This window comes from Cervus elaphus, chromosome 13 (genome assembly GCF_910594005.1).
Source record: "Cervus elaphus chromosome 13, mCerEla1.1, whole genome shotgun sequence".
Taxonomy (NCBI): domain Eukaryota; kingdom Metazoa; phylum Chordata; class Mammalia; order Artiodactyla; family Cervidae; genus Cervus; species Cervus elaphus.
Window position 1 is genome coordinate 69,525,526 of NC_057827.1, and position 22,656 is coordinate 69,548,181.

The window sequence follows — 22,656 nt, forward strand, 5'->3', positions numbered from 1 at the left end:
TCTTCTCTAATAAGGAGCTGATTTTTTAAAGTTTTATGTGTTTATTTTTGGCTGTGCCGTTTCGTCATCACTGCCCGAGGGCTTTCTCGGTTGCCGCCGCGAGCGGGGCTCCTCTCTAGGTGGGGTGCAGGCCGCTCACTGCGGGGGTCTCCCTCTGTGGCGGAGCACAGGCTCTCGGGGCGCTGGCTTCACAAGCCCTAGCGCACAGGCTTAGCTGCCTGGGAGCATGTGGAATCCTCCCAGACCTGCACGCTAACACGTGTCCCCTGCATTGGCAGGCGGGTTCCCTATTGCAATTACTCCTTTAAGTAAGTAAATTAAGCTTTTAGTTGGAGTTTCAAAATCAAACTCTCAAAAATAAATAGAATGTGTAGATAGAAAAGTAGAAAGATAGAAAGTGAAGTCACTCCATTGTGTCCGACTCTTTGCGACCCCATGGACTGTAGCCCACCAGGCTCCTCCGTCCATGGGATTCTCCAGGCAAGAATACTGGAGTGGGTTGCCAGTTCCTTCTCCAGGGGATCTTCTCAACCCAGGGATTGAACCCAGGTCTCCCGAATTGTGGGCAGACGCTTTAACCTCTGAGCCACCAGGGAAGCCCATCAGTTGCAGCCAAGGTGGAGAGGGGGACGAAGTGAAAATTGCTCAGTCCGACTCTTTGCGACTCTGTGGACTATACAGTCCATGGAGTTCTCCAGACCAGAATACTGGAGTGGGTAGCCTTTCCCTTCTCCAGGGGATCTTCCCAACCCAGGGATCGAACCCAGGTCTCCCACATTGCAGGTGGATTCTTTATCAGCTGAGCCACCTGAAAAGCCTATGAACCGATTCAATGTAATTAGAGGGATTCCCTGGTGGTTCAGATGGTAAAGAATCTGCCTGCAGCGCAGGAGACCCAGCTTCGATCTCTGGGTCAGGAAGATTCCCCTGGAGAAGGGAATGGCTATCCACTCCAGTATTCTTGCCTGGAGAATCCCATGGACAGAAGACCCTACAGTCAATAGGGTCATAAAGAGTTGGACACGACTGAGCGACTAATACTTTCAATATCAAACTCTCAAAAATAAACAATGAATAGACAGGAAAGTAGAAGGCTAGAGTAGACCTGAAAAGCACTCTGAACCAAATCAACATAAGTAAGATTCATACAATTTTCACACAACAGTAGGATAACAATTCTATTCAAGTTCCCATAGGCTATAAACCAGGAGACATCAGAACATATCCAGGTACATAAAAAACAAAGGTGCAAAAATTTCATTGCCCAAAGGCATTGAAACCATAGTCTGTTCTCTTATCACTGTAGCATTATGTTAGAAATCAACATCAAAAGATATTCGAAAATAACTCACTTGTTTTCAAGTGCAATGTGATGTTTACCAAGAGAGATCTTTAACTTAGCCATTGAAAGCCTCAACAAAGTCATAAGACTGAAAAAAGAGAGAGGATGATTGCAAAGAAGAAAGCATTTAAATGAGAAATTAACATCAAAATGAGAAGTTACTACCAAAGATACTTTAAAAACCCCAGGTATTTGGAATTTAAATGTCCACTTTTAAATGACAGTTCTATCTAAAAAGCCATAACAAGGGAAATTTGAAAATATTTGTAACAGAATGAAAACAGAATTTATCAGAATTTGTTGCATTAGCTGAAGCTGCTCAATGTGACTGGCAGGTAGATTCTTAACCAGCAGACCAGGAGCCCTCATTTACCATTTTAACTGTTAGGTGAATCAAGGTGGGTTGTGAAAGAATTCATAGAAGTGTTAACAAGAGAAGAAAAGAAAGTTTTTATTCACTTTTCCAGGGAGGAAAGGGGCAGAGGCATGGAGTGGCTCTGGCCTTGGAGGTGGGGGGTTTGAGTCTTTTATTGAGTTTAAGGAGCAAGTTTCAGGAAAGAGGGGGCGCGCTCACGTCTATTCTGGTCTCTAGCAGTATCCGGGCGGGCTGCTCTCTATAAGATGTGGTTTTTCTGGGAATCTGTAACTTCTTGTCTTCAGTAATTTTCCAGTCCTTGGGTGTCTGAATGAGACTTGATAGTGGCCCTTGACAGATGTTACTCTATTTTGAACAGTGTTAGATGAGTTTTCATTTCCCTCCTCTGAATAGTAACTTATTCTTGTGTTACATGAGCTTCCTTGATGGCTCAAAGGTAAAGAATCGCCTACAGTTTTAGAGATTCTGGAGACCTGGGTTCGATCCCTGGTCAGGAAGATCCCCTGGAGGAGGAAATGGCAACTCTCTTCAGTATTCTTGCTGGGAAAATCCCATGGACAGAGGAGCCTGGCGGGCTGCCGTCCGTGGAGTCAGAGTCTGACACGACTGAGGCAGCTGAGCATGCATGTACCGCAGGGTTACATGGAACCCAGCTGACCCATTTTTGCAGAACTGAGGCTGAGGGCTCCTTTTCCATAACTTCTTCCTGTTGAGCTGGGAATAGAGCTATTTTCCTTGGGAGGCCAGGTGGGTTGTCTTGGAGGTGAATGATCTGAAAGGCAAGACCCCTGAAGAAAGGTTTGGTAAGGGCAGTGAGATTTTTTTTTTTAGAAAAGAGAGGAGAAACCTGATAAGACAGGGGCTGGAGCACTTACCTGGTGGTCCAGTGGTTAAGACTCCTCCTTGCAATGCAGGAAATGCACGTTCATCCCTGGTTGGGGAACTAAGATCCCACATGCAAAGGGGCAATAAGCTCACGCTCCACAACTACTGAGCCTGCACTTAAGTGCCTGTGCTCAGCAACTAGAGGTCTGGGCCCCACCAGGAAAGATCCAGCATGGCAACGAAGGTCCCCATGCTGCAGCTAAGATCCGACACGGCGAAACAAAGAAGTAAGGATTTAAGAAAGAAAAAAGACAGGAGCCCAAATGGAGGAGCAGAGTCTGTCAGTTATGGCTGAGTGCAGGGCTGGCGCCTGAAGCCAGAGCTGTGGCCTCAGTTACCGGGACCGACAGAGGTTCTCGTTTAGTCCAGTATCGGAAAAGGTGGGGAGAGGCCCAGGCCTGGTGCGGGGGTGCATCGGGGTCACAGGAGTACGGTGGTGCGGGTTTGGATCCAGGTAGGAGGCGTACAGAGATACGCCAAGGTCCGGAAGGAGGGTATGCAGGCTCTAAGAGTCATGTTCGGGAAGCTTGTACCTGAGCCTTCTAGCAGGGGGCAGATGACAGTTGGAGCAAGTCCCGCCAATGGGTTTGAGCAGGCAGACACTTTGGGAAGGCTGGAGGTGTTATTTTCCTATGTGAGAAGCTATTATTGAAAATCAAAGCTCCAAGCTTTTGGGGGAAAGAAAGAGCCGATGTACTTGGGACAGGTCCTACTTTCACCTGGGTAGGGAAAGTGCCACGGGTTATCTACAGGCGAGGCCAGGCGGCAGGCGGCGCATCTGCCAGGAGGACAAACGGAAGTCCCACGAGGGTCGCTCGTTCAAAGAGAATGTCGTTGTGCGTGCTTAGTCGCTCGGTCGTGTCCGACTCTGCGACCCCACGGACTGTAGCCCGCCAGGCTCCTCTGTCCATGGGATTCTCCGGGCAAGAATACTGGAGTGGGTTGCCATTTCCTCCTCCAGGGGGTCTTCCCAACCCAGGATCAAACCCTTGTCTCTTATGTCTCCTGCATCGACAGTGGGTTCCTTACCACTAGAGCCACCTCGGACGCCTTCTTAATGTCTAGAGCTTGAGACACCTGTTGGGTAATCTGAGAGGTGAAACTGGGGTGATATGTTTGTGCTGAGACCCCCAGGGTGATCCCTCTTCTCACAGTTGTATCGTTAAGAAGGGCTTCTCTGAGTCTGGGAGGGCCAGGGCCGGAGCAGAGGTGAGGGCTGTCTGGAGGGAGGAAAAGGCTGACGGGAGAGAAGAGTTCCCTTCCAGGGGTTCATTTTCAAGTCCCTGGAGGGCCTCAGAAAGAGGTTCCTTTATCAGGCCACAATGGGATATCCAGATGCGAAAGGAACCAGTGAGGGCCAGAACCACCCTTAACTCCTTTTCGTTATGAGGCAGGAGAGAGGCTATAAGCTCTTTGTGTTGAATAATGATTGCTTGCTGTCCTGGGGACAAGAGAAATTCTAGATGTTTGACTGGGACTTGGTTAGTTTGTGCTCTGGAAGGAGAAACTCGGTAACCCTGCAGAGCTGAGTGGGCGAGGAGGGCGGTGGTGTCAGTAAGGGTGGTCCCGGCAACAGAGGAGCAGGCCGTCAGCAGAGTACAGAAGATGTGTGAGAATGAGGTTACAACACTCCCAACACGGTACGCAAAAATAAACTCAAAACGGATTAAAGACCTAAGCATAAGGCCAGAAACTATAAAACTCTTAAAGGCAAACACAGGCAGAATACTCTCTGACATAAATCACAGCAAGATCTTTGACCCACCTCCTAGAGTAACAGAAATAAAAACTAAGATGACCAAGTGGGACCTAATTAAACTTAGAAGCTTTTGCACAGCAAAGAAAACTAAAAATAAGATGAAAAGACAACCCTCTGAATGGGAGAAAATAATTGCGAAGGAAGAAACCAACAAAGGATTAACATCTAAAATATACAAGCAGTTCAATGTCAGGAAAACAAACAACTCAATCGAAAAATGGGCAGAAGACCTACACAGATATTTCTCCAAAGAAGACATACTGTTGGCCAATAAACACATGAAAAGATGCATAAAAATGCTCATTATTAGAGAAATGCAAATCAAAACTAAAATGAGATATCACCTCGTGCAGGTCAGGATGGCCATCATCAAAAAAATCTACAAATAATAAATGCTGGAGAGGATGCAGAGACAAGGGAATCCTCTTGCACTGTTGGTGGGAATGTAAACTGATACAGCCCCTGTAGAGAAGCGTATTCCTTAAGAAACTAGGAATTAAACTACCATATGACCCAGTAATCCCACTACTGGGCATATACCCTGAGAAAAATGATAATTCAAAAAAACAAATGTGCGCCAATGTTCATTGCAGCACTATTTACAATAGTCAGGACATGGAAGCAACATAGCTGTTCATTGACAGATAAATGGATAATGAAGATATGCTACATATATACAATGGAATATTACTCAGCCACAAAAAAGAGCAAATTTGAGTCAGTTGTAGTGAGGCAGATGAACCTAGAGTCTGTCATATAGAGTGAAGTACGTCAGAAAGAGAAAAACAAATATTGTACGTTAGTGTATATATTTGGAATCTAGAACAATGGTTCTGATGAACTATTGGCAGGGCAGGAAGAGAGATGCAGACACAGAGAATGGGCCTGTGTGTTGAGGCAGTGAATGCAGGTCGGAAAAGAATTTCTAGACAGAGAGCATTTCAGAAGGGAGTGAGTTTATAAGAACAAAGAGCAAAGATAATGTGAACACTGTGGGCCAACCTCCTGACAGACCAGGGAGAGTTGACAGGTATTTTGAGTTAACAGTCAATTTTTACAGCCTCAAGACAAAGAAAATTTCTGCTGGAAGGTTGGCATTAGATGATTGGTTAGGGTGCTATAGGGTGTTTATTGGAGCGGGCATCTTTGCCTACTTTGGAGTCAGGAAACCTGCTAGTGATGATCAGGAGGCTCTTGGCAATGGTTACAGAGGTGCTTAGTCAGCTTTGGAGGTGACCTTGGTTCTGGGCTCCACTTTTGTGGCCTTGGGGCAGGACTCGACACTGCGGGCGGGGGCGGGGGGGGGGGGTGCGGCGCGGGGAGGAGAGGATGGGACAGATTGAGAGGGTAGCATCGTCATGTAGACACAGCCCTTTGTAAAACAGACAGCTAGCCCGAAGCCGCTGTATGGAACAGGAAGTTCAACTCAGGGCTCTGTGGTGACCTAGAGGGGTGGGATGGGGGGAGGGAGACTCAAGAGGAAGGGGATATATGTGCACCCACAGCAGATTCACGATGTTGTACGGCAGAAACTAACACGGCTCTGTAAAGCAATTATCCTTCAATTAAAAAATGTTTTAAAGAAACAAATTACTTAGCCACAACGAGGAATGGAGAAATGTTAAATGCATATTGCTATGTGAAGGAATCCAGTCTAAAAAGGTTATATACTGTAGGATTCCAACTATATGACATTCTGGAAAAGGCAAAACTAGAGAGAGAGCAGCAAAAAGATCAGTGGTTTCCAGGGGTCTGGGGAGGGAGTGGGCTAGACAGGGAGAACACAGGGGATTTTCTAGAGCAATGAGACTATTCTCATGGCACTGCAATGGTGCATATGTGACAGCATTTATTTGTCAAAACTGACAGGCCCTACAACACAAAGAGTGAACTGTAATGTAAGCAAATTTTTTAAAAAATTGGAGAGATCAGGAAATACCATGAAAAATGCAGACTCTAATGCAGAATCAAGAGACTCTAACTGTATTACAAATATGTGAAACAACCTCATGAAGAAATTGGGACGGGGGAATTTGCTGACTTAACTTTTGAAGTGAAGAGTCTGTAAGGTGAAGGGCAAAAGAAACTGCACGTGGTAGCATACCACGGTTGACAAAACTGTTTCCTTTGGAAGAATGGGAATTGCGATGCGGCTCTACGTGCACGGTGGCAGTTTAGTCGCTCAGTCGTGTCCGACTTTTGTGGCCCTATAAACTGTAGCCTGCCAGGCTCTTCTGTCCACGGAATTTCCCAGGCAAGGATGCTGGAGTGGGTTGCCATTTCCTTCTGCAGGGGATCTTCCCAACCCATGGATGGAACCCAGGTCTCCTGCACTGCAGGCAGATTCTTTACTGACTGAGCTACCAGGGAAGATTTGCTCTACATGCATAGAGGATTTGAACGGTTTAATGAATGGATGACAATGCAGGAGCCAGGTTTCTCTCCGAGCAAGTGGGAATTTACAAATCAGCAAGGGTAGGAGGCGAGAATGACCCATGTAATGGATTAGAGTTGGAGATATCAGTAAGAACTCATGTTTAACTTAATGTAGATAGAAATGATAGAAATATGTGCCTATGTGTTACACAGGTGATTTGGATTGCTGTGGCTGTGTAACTGTTACCACAGTTGCTTAAAGCAAGCAAAATGCCAGGGGCCAGAAGTCCAAGGTCAATGTGTCAGCAGGGCTGCCCTCTTTCTGGAGATTCTGGAGAGTCTGTTCCTTGCTTCTTCCAGGTTCTGGTGGCTTCAGGCATTCCTTAGCTTGTGGCTGCCTCACCCCAGTCTCACCTCCAGGATCACATCACCTCCTCCTCTCTGAGCATCTCTCCTCTCTGTCTCTTTTATAAGGACATATGCTGTGGCACCTAGGGCCCACCCAGATCATCCAGGGTTATCTCCACATTTGCAAGATCCTTAAGTTAATCACAATTGCAAAGATCATTTTCCCAAATAATGTACATTCAGAGGATCAGGGATTTAAGGTAGATATCTTTTTTTTGGAGGTGGGGGAGCATTTTCAGCCCACCACACACAGGTTAGTACATACTCATATTTCTTGTCCCTGTCAGCTGAGAGGGCCTAAGTAAACACCACCTGTTGGCAACAGGTAGGTCCATTGCACAAACTTTGGTTTCTAAGTCCATGATCCAATAGAAGCAGCTGGGGCTCTTTGGATCAATGGCTGCTTCTACGACTGGGGTAGGATATATACAAGCCTTCTAGTGCCTTCTCAAATGACAACAATAACAACACATTTATGGGAGTATTTCAAAGTGGCAAAGGAGCCAACTGAGAGTATTCTCAATGGCCAGAGCTGGGCAATTGAACAAGATCAACAAATAATACTTAATTATGACCCAAAGTATACAATCACTATCCATGAGTCTGTATTGGTATAAATAAATGATTGAGCAAATCAATAAGCTGGACAAATCTCCCATGAAGAATTCTAAATAATTTGTGTAGACACTTCACCTAAAGGAGGAGGATGTGATGACCCATCCCTTGAGTGTGGGCTGTGAATAGTGACTCCCTTCCAAATAGAACACTATGAAAAGGGAGGAAAGAAGGTCACTTCCCGCTGGAGAAACCTGACAAATACTGCTTCAGCTAGGTGAGGAAGGTCAAGATCGATGGTTACGGCTCATGGTGATCATCTATACTGTTGATACAGCATAAGGAAAATGACACTTCACCTCTGAGCTCTTCCTCCCGGAACCCAAAACCCTAGTTATCATAATAAAAAACATGAGGCATGTGTGAAATAGATAGCTAGTGGGAAGCTGCTGGATAACAAGGGAGCTCAGCCCAGCGCTCTGGGATGACCTAGAGGGATAGGATGGCGGGTGGCTGGGGGGAGGCTCACGGGGGAGGGTGTATATATATATATATATGGCTGATTCACATTGTTATATGGCAGGAACCAACACAACATTGTAAAGCAATTGTCCTCCAACTACAAAAGGAACAGGCAAATTCAAATTGAGGGACATTCTACAAAATACCTCACCTGTACTCCTCAAAACGTCAAGGTCTTTGAAGACAAGGAAAGTCTAAGAAACTGTCACAGCCAGAAAGAGCCTAAGGAGGCATCACAATTAGCTGTAGTGTCTTAGATGATGTCCTGGAATGGAAAATGGACATCAGGGAAAAACAAAAGAAATCTGAATAGAGTGTGGGCTTAATTTAATAATATATATATGTACTAATTCGCTCAGGCATGTCCGACTCTTTGCAACCCCAGGACAGTAACCCACCAGGCTCCTCTGTCCATGGAATTTCCCAGTCAAGAATACTGGAGTGGGTTGCCATTTTCTTCTCCAGGGGCATCTTTCTGACCCAGGGATTAAACATGGGTCTCCTGCATTGCACGTAGATTCTTTACCATCTGACCCACCAGTGAAGCCCCAAGTTAATAATAATGCTTTAATATTGGCTCATTAATTGTCACAAATATGCCACACTAATGTAAAATGTCACTAATAGAAGCAATGTGGGCAGAGATGGGGGGTAACATATTGGTACTATCGTATGATGTGCTCAATTTTTTCTGTAAATTTAAGTGCCCAAAAATAAAGTCTGCTGATAAAAAAAAAAAAATACTGAATAAGAGTGCTGCCTGGAAGCACCAGGGTGGATGAATCAGAGGCTCGGGCTTGACCAAAGAGGTGGGGGCTCTCTAAATCCCTGAAGGAGGGAAGACCAGGTGAGTTGTTGAGAGTGTCAGAGTCCGTCCATGTAAAAGCACATATATCCTGAGACTCTCAGGAGAGAGGGATAGTGAAGAAAGCATCTTTTAGAGGGAGGACAGTAAAGACCCGAGTGTTAGGAGAAACTGAACCAAGGATGGTATCGGGATTTGGGACTACAGAGTGGAGAAGGACCACCTCCTCATTAACTACGAGTAGATGCTGGGCTGGGCCATAGGTGCCACCTGCCTTTTTGACGGGGAGAATAGGGAGCTATAAGGGGAGTTGGTAGGTCCAAGGAGTCCAGCGTTTAGAAATTTGTTATCGAGGGGTCTTTGAGATCTAAGACCCCCTCAGATCTTCCACTTTCATAGGATGTTGAGGGTGAGAGAGGTCCCTCATGGTGATAGTGACAGGAAGTTAGATGAGAGGCCCTCTCCAGGGGGTTGATGTCCCACACAAATGAGGGAATCTATTTATTTCTAGTGGGAGAGGGGAGTGCTGAGCATCAGAGGATGAGCCTCCTAAGATTCCAGGGAAGGAGGCTTATGGCTGGAGAATTGGCTGGGTCCTTCATTTGATCATAAGGCCCCCGCCTAGGAGTAGGGTGGGACAATTGGGAAAGACAAGGAAAGGATGCCAGAAGATCTGACCTCCAGTGAGCATACTAAGTCAAAGGTTTGGAACATAGGTTGAGTTTTGCTTTCTACTCTGATAACGGTGATAGGCGAGGGAATCAAGGGACCCGAAAGCTCAAGAAGAGCAGAGTGAGGGGCTTCCATATCAATTAAGAAATTGATTTTCTTACCTGCTATGAAGAGAGTTACCGGAGGCTTGGCCAAGTCAATCTGACATCGTGGAGCCAGGACCAGCGTCGGGGCCGGATGGGTAGAAGGTTGTAGAAGTCCTCAAAGAGTCATGGGGGTAGGGGAGGTCACCTCAGGGGCATCGCTGGTTCCAGAAGCAGATTTTGTCCTCTCGAATCAAGGAGAGACAATCTCGCTTCCGGCACCCTGCTAGTTTACAAAGTGGGCACAGTCCCGGGGGTAGCTTTCCCAGGCAAGCTCAACTCCAGTGCCCCACTTGCTTGCAGCTGAAGTAGAAGCCAGCAGTGGGGCTCAGTGGCTGTTTCCCTTCTCGCTGACTAGGGGGCCTTGGATCAGTCTTATCCTGAAGGCCTCGCTGATCGATAGCAGTGGCAATCATTTGGAAAGATTATCTCGGTTCTCAAGTCCTTCCCTCTTTTCCTTTCATACATCCTCATCTCAGTTGTTAAAGACCTTAAAGTCTAGTGAGTTTGGACTGGAGAGTCTGAGGGCCCTTTTTCAATTTCTGGAGTTTGCAATGGGTGTCAGGGCTGACTGAGAGATGAAATACATCTCCAAGAGAGTCTTGTCTTTTTGAGAGGTTAAATCTAAATGAAAGGGCAGAGAGCCTCTGAAAAGTCAGACCGATTCACGCTACTGTCCAGCAGAAACTAACATAACTAACATAATTAGCAGAAACTAACATAACTGTAAAGCAACTATACATCAATTAAAAAATTGTTTAGGGCATCTCTGGTGGTCCAGGGGTTATGAATCTGCCTTGCAATGCAGGGGACACCAGTCTGACACCTGGTCCGAGAAGGTCCCACCTGCCATGGGGCACCTGAGCCTGTGTGCCACGACTACTGAGCCGGTGCTCTGGAGCCCGTGAGCCACAATTCCTGAGCACACGCAGCAACGACCGAAGCCCGCGCGCCCAGAGCCCGTCTTCTGCAACGAGAGGCCACCGCAACGAGGAGCTCGCGCACCGCAGCGAGAGAGGAGCCTCCCTTGCTGCAACCAGAGAGAGAGAGGCCTCGAGCAGCAGTGAAGACGAAGACCCAGCACAGCCAAAAGAAATAATAAATACGTGTTTTTAAGTGTTTGAAAAACAACAAGGCTAAAGATTTGATTATGTTTTTGACAAAGAAGCTTAACCAAGATGCTATGACGTACAATATTTTAAGATAACAACTAGAATTATGACTGGTAACACTATACCAGGACATATCCGAATTTCAGAAATGTACACAGTGTCTAGAATGTCTATCTTAATGCATTTACCAATACAGTATAATCTATGGAGGCTTGTCACTCCTTTACAAAGCTTCCCATTTAATTTAACATACCAACCATTCCTCGTTCGTTTAATATTTCTCTCTGCCATGCCTTAGGGGCCCTCTGAAGCATTCCAAAGTTAGCTGGAGGTCAAAAGAACTTTAATTAGAATTTAATAGGAAGTTTGTCAAACAATATCAGTTTCAAAACACTTGGTCAAATAAGATCAGGGGTCACTGGGAATATTTATTCACTTAATCAAAGTGACAAAAGATTTAAAAAGCAAATACAGATCACTTAAAGGCAAAGAAGTTCACATGATCTGTTATCAAAGGCAGCACTCCAAGAAAACTTTGAACCAAGTCCTGCATAGGCCTACTGTTAATAACAAAATCAATTTACCTAGTTAAATTCCATCTAATCTCAGCCTGTCCATACACGAAACTCCTTTTGCAGGGCTCCCCTTTCTACAAACCTTTCACAACTTTTTGTGTCCATGTCAATTGGCCCTTATTCTTCCTTCCAGAAGCAACTAGCTCTAGGATAAAATTACCCTTTTCCCTTTGAGAAAAATGTATTTTCGGGCTTCCTTGGTGGTCCAGTGGTTAAGAGTTCACCATGCAATGCAAGGGACACAGGCTCAATCCCTGGTCCGGGAAGATCCCACATGCCGCAGGGCAACTAAGCCTGTGCGCCACATCTCCTGGGCTCTGGAGCCCACAACTACTGAGCCCACGGGCAGCAACCACTGAGGCCTGCGTGCCCACAGCCTGTGCGCTACAAGAGATGTGACCAAAGCAAGAAGCCCGAGCACCGCACCTCGAGGGCAGTCCCCACCCTCCACAGCTAGAGGAAGCCGGCATGCAGTAACAAAGACCCAGTGCAGCCAAAAATAAAGACATTTTTTGAATGTATTTTTCATTCTTCATGCTTTCTTTCAATCCTACTTTCCTGGCATACTGAAACGTTTCTCGTATTATTTTAGTAGCTTTATTTACATATACTATAATTTTAGCCCCTAAAAACCTTAATCTTCAGGAAAAAACAAGAAGCAAGCAGTTGTGAACTGTCTGTCATACTAACATTTCCTGAATGGAACTTATGAACATATTCCCTAACTTCTTGAAATATGTCTTTACTCATAGCAGAATTTCTTTCTTCAATGTGATATAAGACATGTGTCTAACAAACCCAAACATCCTTAGTTTTCTTTTCATAAGAAGGCAAAGGTAAGTATACTTAGAACCACCCAGTAATTGATGTTCCAATATTTTGTCCTCTTTGAAGAGATCCACATAGTCAATGAGATTTTGCTATTTGCAAGTTGCCAAAATCTGGGGAGACTATATTTGAGTAGACGTTCCTAAGACATAATTATTCCAAAAGAGTTCACCCAAAAAAACTATCTTATTTACATATAATTTTCTTGAGTTTTATCACATCAAATTAGTTTTCTTGCTGACAAATTTGCAACAGATATAAGGTCTTATTTGACCTCTAGTAACCAGGTACAGGGCTTCCCTAATAGCTCAGCTGGTAAAGAATCTGCCTTCAGTGCAGGAGACCCTGGGTTGATTCCTGGGTCAGGAAGATTCCCCTGGAGAAGGGATAGGCTACCCATTTCAGTATTCTTGGGCTTCCCTGGTGTCTCAGACGGTAAAGAATCTGCCTGCAATATGGGAGACCTGGGTTCCATCCCTGGGTTGGGAAGATCCCCTGGAGGAGGGCATGGCAACCCACTCCAGTATTATTGCCTGGAGAATCCCCACGGACAGAGGAGCCTGGCAGGTTACAGTCCATGGGGTCACAAAGAGTCAGACGCAACCAAGAACAGCACAGCACAAACTTAGGTACAACAGAAGTACTATATTTAACTTTAATGAGTCTAAATACATGTTCATATTAATCAAACCTATGAACTTAAGCTAGCTTTCATACAAGGTATTAACTTAATGATTCATTCTGGTCAGTTTCTTTTGTATTTCTGAGAATTTGTATATGTGCTCAATTTCCTTTAAGGCACTTAAAAAGAGCTCATTTGCAAATTAATTTTGACATCCATCCATATAGACAAAGAACTCAAAATTTTCCTGCTTAAATTTTAAAAGCCCTTTATTTTTCTTTGCAGTCTCAGGGATCACAGATAATTAAGCAGAAGTTCCTGAGAGCCAGGTAGACCATTTAGATCCCAAAAGTAGGTTCATCCTAGAAAACTGGCTTCTTCTAACAGCCTAGGCAAAACTCAGCCACCTTGGCCATTTTCAGGGATTTTTTTTTCACTTTCCAAATATGTCGATTACTGTCTAACAGTAATAAACAATAACACACATCATTCACTCACATTCACATCCTTCACTTTCAGAAAGAGGAACATGAATCAGCATTCAAGTTACCAAGACACTTAACAAATGTCTAGCCAGGAAGAGAGAACAGGATATGGACTCAGGTACAGAGACACTCACACACGTACCCAAGACAAAGCCAGACCAATTCCGAAAGACTCACTTTGCTGTAACTGCAGAGTTATTTGGGGTCTTTGTTCTCCAGGTATCAGGGAGTACTAAACCCAAAGAGTATTACAACCAAAGGATCATTTTCTTTCATTTATGGGAGTGTAACTGAAGATCTCCCAGTTTTGCAAAATACACCCTAAGGGGACTACAAGACGGAACAGAGCTCTGATTATTCACACTTAATTATTCATGGCTGGTGTTGGCAAATAGCAAACAAACAAACCAGCACAATGCAAATCGGTCTCTCAGGAGCACAGTTTTCCAGCCACAGAAAAGATTCCCAGCCAAGTCAAATGACCAAAAGTTCAAAAGGGAAAATCCCAGCCAGCGCTCTACAGGAGGTGAAGCCAACGCAACAGGGAAGGATGCCCTGGGGTCATCACCTGCGAGTCTCCCGCAGACATCTCAGTCAGCCCAGGCGAGAGCCCTGTTCCCTCTACTGCTTTGCCAAAGGTAAAGACCAAAGGAGTTACCCAAATGTGTTTAAGACAGAAATACAGATCAGTGGAACAAAATAGGAAGCCCAGAGACAAATCCATGCACCTATGGAAACCTTATCTTTGACAAAGGAGGCAAAACTATACAATGGAGAAAAGACAATCTCTTTAACAAGTGGTGCTGGGAAAACTGGCCAACCACATGTAAAAGAATGACACTAGAACACGTTCTAACACCACACACAAAAATAAACTCAAGATGGATTAAAGATCTAAATATAAGGCCAGAAACTATAAAACTCTTATAGGAAAACATAGGCAAACACTCTCTGACATAAATCATAGCAAGATCCTCTATGACCCACCTCCCAGAGTAATGGAAATAAAAACAAAAATATACAAATGGGACCTAATTAAACTTAAAGGCTTTTGCATGATGAAAGAAACTATAAGCAAGGTGAAAAGGCAGCCTTCAGAATGGGAGAAAACAATACCAAAGGAATCAACTGACAAAGAATTAATCTCCAAAATACACAAGAAGCTCATGCAGCTCAATATCAGAAAAACAAACAACCCAATCAAAAAGTGGGCAAAAGAACTGAACAGACATTTCTCCAAAGAAGACCTACAGATGGCTAATACACACATGAGAAGATGCTCAACATCACTCATTATCAGAGAAATACACATCAAAACCACAATGAGGTCCCATCTTACGCTGGTCAGAATGGCCACCATCAAAAAGTCTACAAAATAAATCCTGCAGAGGGTGTGGAGAAAACGAAACCCTCTTACACTGCTGGTGGGATTGCAAACTGGTACAGCCGCTATGGAGAATAGTGTGGAGATTCCTTAAAACACTGGAAATAGAACTGCCATACAAACCAGCAATCCCACTGCTGGGCATACACACCGAGGAGACCAGATCTGAAAGAGACACGTGCACCCCAGTGTTCCCTGCAGCACTGTTTACAAAGCCAGGATGTGGAAGCGACCTAAATGTCCATCAGCAGAGATGAAGGTTAGGGAAGTTGTGGTACATATACATAGTGGAATGGTTGGATATGTACATGGAATTACTCAGCTATAAAAAGGAACTCATTTGAGTCAGTTCTAATGAGGCGGTTGAAACTGGAGCCTATTATACAGAATGAAGTAAGTCAGAAAGAGAAACAATAATATTGTATATTAACACATATATATGGAATTTAGAAAGACGGTAATGACGATCCTATATGCAAGGCAGCAAAAGAAAACAGACTTCTGGACTCTGTGGGAGAAGGTGAGGGCGGGATGATTTGAGAGAATAGCATTGAAACATGTATGTTACCAAATGTAAAACAGATGACCAGTCCAAGTTCGAGGCATGAAACAGGGCACTCAAAGCCGGCACTGTGGGACCACCCAGAGGGATGCGGTGGGGAAAGAGGTGGGAGGGGGTTCAGGATGGGGGAACACATGTGCACCCATGGCTGATTCATGTCGCTGTATGGCAAAAAACATCACGATATTGTAAAGCAATTATCGTCCAATTAAAATTAATTAATTAATTTTAGAAAATCAAAGGTGCTGACGGTCAGCTACACCTGATTGGCAGCCAGCCCTTGGGGCTGTCCCGGAGACAAACACACTCATGCAGCTCCCCTTTGAGGAGCCACCAGTGCCCAGGAACCAGTGTGCCACCAGGGGGATGTCCACTTGGGACTCAGGCTCCACCCTGGACACAGAATTGTTTTTGAACCAGTGTTGGTCTGCTTGACCACATGCACTAAAGCATCTACTGACGCCAGGTGGAGGTGAAGGAAAGCACAGCATTTATTGCAGGGCTCCCGACAAGGAGCTGGGAACAGATAATGCTAAAAAGCCCAAATTCCCCAGTGAGTTTCAAGGCAGCCTTTTCTAAAAGTCATTTTTAAAAATAATTTATTTATGTATTTCTTTTCTATTACGCTGGGTCTTCGTCGCTGTGTGCGGGCTTTCTCTAGTCGCGGCAAGCAGGGGCTACTCTCCACTGTAGCGTGCAGGCTTCTCGTTGCAGTGGCTTTTCTTGTCGCAGAGCACAGGCTCCAGGCGTGCAGGCCTTAGTACTTGCAGCTCGTGGACTCTAGAGTTCCGGCTCAGTAGTTGTGGCCCACAGGTTTTAGTTGCTCCATGGCATGTGGAATCTTCCTGGACCAGGGGTTAAACCCATTTCCCCTGCATTGGCAGGCAGACTCCTATCCACAGTACCACCCTGAAAGTCCCAGAGTGGCCTCTTAAAAGGCAAGAGAGGGGAAGGAAATTGTAGGGTATGTGAATGGCTCATGCACAGTTCTGATTGGTTGATGGTGAAAGAACAGGATGATGTCACAAGGGTTAACATTATCAATCCTCAGGCTCCAGGAGGTCTGGGGGCTTATGTGCTCATGCTCATCAAGTATTAATAGTTAATTTCGCCCATTGGGGTGATTTTAGCACCTGTAAAAACAACTCAGGAAATGTACACCAGGTACTATTATCTGGATACTTCAAAGAAGAGCTAAAGCAGAGGGCCTGGGGGAGGGGTCTGTCCAGGGAAGGCCCGTGGGGTCCACTCAGTTACAACAGCCAGCAGGACACAGAGATGGGCCTCTCCAGGAAAGGGAAAGATGGAACCATGTTGGGATCATCTCTCCCACATCTTAAATGCTCATGAAACAAAATTGTACAACAGGCCTGCCACAGAACTGTCAGCTCTCAAGGTTCATCTTGACACCCACTTTCCTTTCCAAAACCTGACTGTCTGGCCCCACCCCCGCCTGGGTCTGCTGCCTGAGGCAGGCGGGCGTCTTGTGAGCAGGGTGACACCCAGCCAGCTGAGTAGGGCCCAGTGGAGGCAAGGCCGTGGGTAGTGGAGGGTGGGCACAGGTGGGAAACACAAGGTAAGCCCAGACCTCGGGTGCCCGGGGTCAGTCTGTCCAGCCCAGGTAAGAACGGACTCTGAGGAATCCAGCTCAGCTCCCACGGCCAGAGGCTGAGGCCACGGGAAACACCCCTCTCCGTCCTCAGACCCTAAAGAACACGCACCCAGAGGGTGGGGGTGGATGCTCCAGCCTTCGTCCACCCTCATGTCTGCAGAGGAGCCCATTTGAGGGCCCACGTGGGCCCAGGCTGGCACCACTGGGTGGGCAGTCACTCCAGCACCCCCTCTCCACCCCCGTCAGAGTGTGAATGCACCCTGACTGACCCCCACCTCCCCCTACGCCCAGAAGCCACCGCCTCTCCTCCAGGCCCAGACTTTCACCCAGCCTCGACTCCCAGAAGCCTGGCAGTAGAGCAGATGTGGGTGCAGGGCTGGGGTGTGGAGGCTGGGAGCCCAGATCCAGAATGAGGAAAGGCCTCCTCCCAGAACAAAACACCTGAATATCTCAAGGAGGCTCCCCTTCCAGCAGTGTTGAGTAGCTGGGCCATTAGTTATCTCAACAGAGTTAAATAAATCAAACACAATATTGGTGTTTTGTTGGTTATTTGGTCACCTGAATCAAATCTGGAAACTATTTTAGCAGAAAGTTAGAAAAGATTCAACTCACCAGATTTTTAAATTAAGACCAAAAAAACCACTATATGCAAAAGTTGCAGCGAATGACACAAACGTGCGCGCGCACACGGATTTATTCAAACCAATTAAGTGACAAAAGGAGAAATGACAACGTGAAAGAAGTGGAAAGTGGAAACATCAGACTTGCTACCGGATGACTCAATAATCCACGGTCATGGTTACACTTCCGAGTAACGGAAAACGAAGGTAAAGTCAGCAAGCTTCATTTTAAGTCGGCGAAGATTGCAGTGACTTCTGAAGGTTTTCTGTCTATACTGGAGCTCTGGTTTCCTCGTGGGCTCTTTCCTCTTCCCGCTGCTCTGCCTGGAGATCCGTTTGAGCGGAGACCAACCCGAAACCAGCGGCGGAGACCAGCAGCGAAAAGACTGGGCGGGTGGCGGGAAGCAGGTGCGCCAGGAGAAGGGGGCGCGGCTGCGAGGCGAGGACAACACCGGGGCGACGGCGGGGAGCTGCCCCGGGCGCCTCCTCTCGGCTACGCGGCCTTTCGCTCGCTTCTAACCCGGTCCCAGCCGCCCTGCCCTGGGGCGGACCGTCCCGGAGCGGCACTGGAGTGCCCGCAGGCCTGGCGCCCTCGGGCCACGCTCACCGGGCGGTTCCCGACTCCCGAGGGCTTCTTCCCCCCGGGCCGTAGCTTCCGGGTGAGCAGAGGGCACGCCCCGGGGGCGCTGGCGGGGACGACCGGAAGCGCGTCACCGCGGTGCCGGCGCCTGACGGGCGGAGTCGCTTCGGCCAGATCGCAGCCTCGGGCCGCCACCTCGCGGTCCAGCGTGCAGGTGTTCGATGGGAAGGGCGCATTGCCCACATGGGGGCGTCTGCTCCCGGGTGAGCCCAGAGCGTGGAACTGGTCCCTTTCCTTCCAAAGAGAGCTGAGAGTCTGATCAACAGGGAACACTTTCGGAGTACTATTGCAGTCAACATTTGAAAGCTTAGAGTTCTTTCAAGAAAAATCCTCTCCATGGGGCTTCTCTGGTAGTCCAGTGGCTAAGACTCCGAGCTTCCAATGCTAGGGGGGCCAGGGTTCCCATCCCTGATCAGGGAACTTGATCCTGCGTGCTGCAACGAAGAGTTCACATGCCACAACTTAAAAAAAAAAAAAAAAAGATCCCACATGTCAACACATGCCAAAACTAAGACCAGGTGCAACCAAATTAAAAAAAAAAATTTTTTTTTAAGAGAGAAATGTTCTCCAAAACAAAAGCGTGGAGTAGGGCAGAGAATGGGGCAACACTGATTATTACAGCAGCAGTGCCCTTATTATCACCAGGCAGTGTTACCTCCTCTGTGGTTCTCTGACACTAACAGGGCCACCCGGGACAGCGGCTTTCACACCCCAGTCCATGGTAGGAGATGCATCTCAGGTGTGACCCTGTGCACACTCACACAGACACCTGAAGTAACATTTACTCCCACACTGTGAGGCCCTTTCTGAGGCTTTCACTTCTACACCACTTAGGGTTGCCAGATTTAGCCATAAAAATATGGGACTCCCAGTCAAATCTGACTTTAAGATAAACAACAAAGACTTTTTATTAGTATGTGTAAGCCCTGTATAATACTGGGGATATATTTATACAGAAAAAAAAAAAATGCCTTCATTGTGTGAAATTCAGATTTAACAGAGTTCCTGTATTTTACCTGACAGCCCTTTAAAATGCTGGTCACAATCCCCTAACCTGATGTCATTAGTGAGTCTCAGGCCCCTTAGGTGACAGGACCGCAGCACTTCCTTTTTTATGGGGAAACCAAGTTAAGTGCTGGAGAAGGCAATGGCACCCCACTCCAGTACTCTTGCCTGGAAAAACCCATGGACGGAGGAGCCTGGTAGGCTGCAGTCCATTGCATCGCTACGAGTTGGACACTTCACTTTTCACTCTCACACATTGGAGAAGGAAATGGCACCCCACTCCAGTGTTCTTGCCTTGAGAATCCCAGGGATGGGGGAGCCTGGTGGGCTGCCGTCTATGGGGTCGCACAGGGTCGGACACGACTGAAGTGACTTAGCAAGCAAGTTAAGTGCAGGAACTAGATTTGAAGCCTGTGGGCACCACCCCTCCCAGCAGTCACACTCTCCTCCCCCCCCCCCCCCCCCCCCACCCCTCCAAAGGCCTGCACTTGCTGCAGTAAAAGGTTTGCAGGTTTTTTTTTATCAAGCAAGAATCTGTTAACAATTTTATTATTTTTGTGTTAAATACCATGGGGCCAGATTGGAAAAATGAAAAACTCAGTCAACAACCGCTTTACAAGGGATGAGAAAAATCCTGCCATGATATGAGCAAAGGTGAAGGAGAAAATTTACACTGTACAAGGCACCATTTCCCCATAGAATACCTCCTGGCATTTCCTGAATGAGTGGGATTAGCAATCTAAATAGATCATATTTCAAGTGTTAACAGCAACAGATAAAATTCAAAGGGATCATTAAAATAACATTTGCAAGACTCTGGACAATTCTTGGACTCTTATTAAAACCACAAAGAAAGAACAGTTCTTTATTTGTGAGTTTCATAAAGGACTGAATGTGCAATCACACCCTGTAGGGATGGTCTGGTGACAATGGCGCTGTCTGGAACCCAGGCTCTGCTCGCCCACGTCTCTTTCTAACCGCGGGACCGTTGCTGGCAAAGCCCACAGGACGCTGAACGCAGAGCATGGGCACCGTGGACCACAGCACCAGTAAGGCAGCTGTTGTTCAGTTGCTCAGTTGCGTCCGATTCCTTGTGACCACGTGGACTGCAGCATACCAGCCTCCCCTGTCCTCCACTATCTTCCGGAGTTTGCTCAAACTCATGTCCATCAAGTCAGTGATGCCGTCCAACCATCTCATCCTCTGTCGTCCCCTTCTCCTCCTGCCTTCAATCTTTCCCAGCATCAGGGTCTTTTCCGATGAGTCAGTTCTTTGCATCGGGTGGCCCAAGTATTGGAGTTTCAGCTTCAGTCTTTGCAATGAATCTTTTCTGGTCAAAAGGAAACAAAGAAATAGCACTCTGTACACGTCACTCTTCAAGGTGAACTTCCCTATAAAGAATCCAATGACGATGGCTGTGGTGACAACAAGAAGTGAAGGCAGGAGACTGGTGTCGTTCTCTCTAGAGGCCCCAGCTGAGCTGGATCCGGGTTTATCCGGATGTGCTCCCTTGCTGAGCTTCAGCCTCCTCCCTCAGGGGCTGGGTTTCTTCTTCCAGCTCCCCTTGGAGCCTCCTGCACTCTTCCATGAGCTTCCTCGTCTCGGTCTTGTTGAGGGTAACACAGTGCGGCTTTGGCAGGGGTTGTCCAGCTTCGCAGCGTTCAGAGGAACAGCTTTGCTGGGTTCCATGTCCTTCTATTTATCATTTGCACTGGGCATCTCAAATACACATCTCAGTTGTGGTGGTGGTGGTTTAGTCGCTAAGTCGTGTCCGACTCTTGCGACCCCATGGACTGTAGCCTGCCAGGCTCCTCTGTCCATGGGATTCTCCAGGCAAGAATCTCAATTGAGAACCCATTAATTCATGGGTTTTGCCTCTTTCCACACGGCTTCCATGTCTGAAATGCTTGGTGGAGCAAAGATGGTCTGTACCATTAACTTGTGCTTACTCATCTCACTGGGGTCACCGTCCACCCTGGGTCAGTGATTCCGCTGTTGGGCCTCACACAGGACCCACGAGGTGCTGTCGTCTTCGCTTTGAAACACACCCTTTGATCTGATGGATTTCTCAGAGTAAGATTTGTAGTGACTGCATCTGTGAAGGGGCCTTTGAATTTGACAGGATCTGCTTGTGCTTTGCCGTGGCCGCAGGGGCGGATGCCATCGGAACCAGCACAGAGCCAGGGCATGCCCACAGCGTGTGGCTGGCTGCAGGTGGGGGTGGCAGAGGCATGGCCAGGCCTCCTGAACCCCGCACCCGCCACTCTGTCGCCAGCTCGCTGGGCCATCCGCTGGTCCACAGCTCCGGGTCTTTTAACTGACTCAACCCCACCCAGCCACTGTGGCCACGCGCACTCTGGAGTTTTTTTTAAGATGACTTTTGTGTGTAGAAACAACTAGTAGCAGACGCTTTGCTTTTTAAATAAACATTCAATTTATTAAAATACTACATTTAAAAACATAACTTTTCCTTAAGCACTGACGTCCAACTTAAAAATCTTTTACTGTTTATAAACTCTAGGTTCTGTGCTTCGTCGCTCAGTGTGTCTGACCCTGAGACCCCACGGACTGTAGTCCGCCACGCTCCTCCATCCACATGGATTCTCCAGAAAAATACTAGAGTGGGTTGCCATGCCCTCCTCCAGGGGATCTTCCCAAGCCAGGGATTAAACCCAGGTCTCCTGCATTGCAGGCAGATTCTTTACTGTCTAAACTACCAGGGAAGCCCAAGAAAACTGGAGTGGGTAGCTTCTCCCTTCTCGAGGGGATCTTCCCAACCAGGAATCGAACCGGGGTCTCCTGCATTGCAGGTGGATTCTTTACCAGCTGAACCACCAGGGAAGCCCCTTTATAAATCCAGTCAATTTTAACAGTCATTTACCAGGGGCCTTCTTTGATTGATGTTCTGTCTCCCTGACAAACCAGTTTAAGTAAAATCTCTTAAACTTTTAAAACTACATATTTAAATGCTTCAAACACTTCAATTCAGTAATGAACAAAACATTACCTGGCAATATGGTGGGTCTTTGGTCCTGGCACAGAAGTGTCTTCTTTGCAACCACTGGCTGTGCTGATGCAGATGTTGGAGGGAGAAAGAGACAGATGGACACGTATACGCACACCCACGAACCAAGCCATGTCCTAGAGGGGGCAAGTGTTACCCTCTTTAGAAACCCGTCCATGACAACCGCTTATCGGTGACCACTTGTCCGCCTCCTGAATCTCAGTAGAAAACAATTCATTCCAGATAAAGCATTGCCGGCTCCCTTTTGAAGAAGATGAGCACTTTGGGGAGCAGTGGCACTGAGTGGGAAGGACAGGGAGGCATGTCCATAGCTGGAGAGGAGGAGGACTGGTCTGCCTCCGGC

At 46.8% G+C, this 22,656-nt stretch overlaps 1 protein-coding gene and 1 pseudogene across 1 annotated transcript in view; both read right to left on the minus strand.

Annotated features, from left to right (window-relative positions):
- LOC122706943 overlaps positions 1–13,675 on the minus strand; it is a 31,205-nt gene extending 17,530 nt beyond the window's left edge. Inside the window, exons 1-2 of the mRNA XM_043922548.1 lie at positions 13,643–13,675; positions 11,209–11,280 (exon numbers count right to left, since the gene is read on the minus strand). The gene's annotated coding sequence lies outside the window, so the exon portion shown is untranslated. The remainder of the gene's footprint in view (positions 1–11,208; positions 11,281–13,642) is intronic.
- Positions 13,676–18,136: 4,461 nt separating this feature from the next.
- LOC122706441 lies at positions 18,137–21,528 on the minus strand (annotated as a pseudogene).
- Between the last annotated feature and the right edge of the window lie 1,128 nt (positions 21,529–22,656).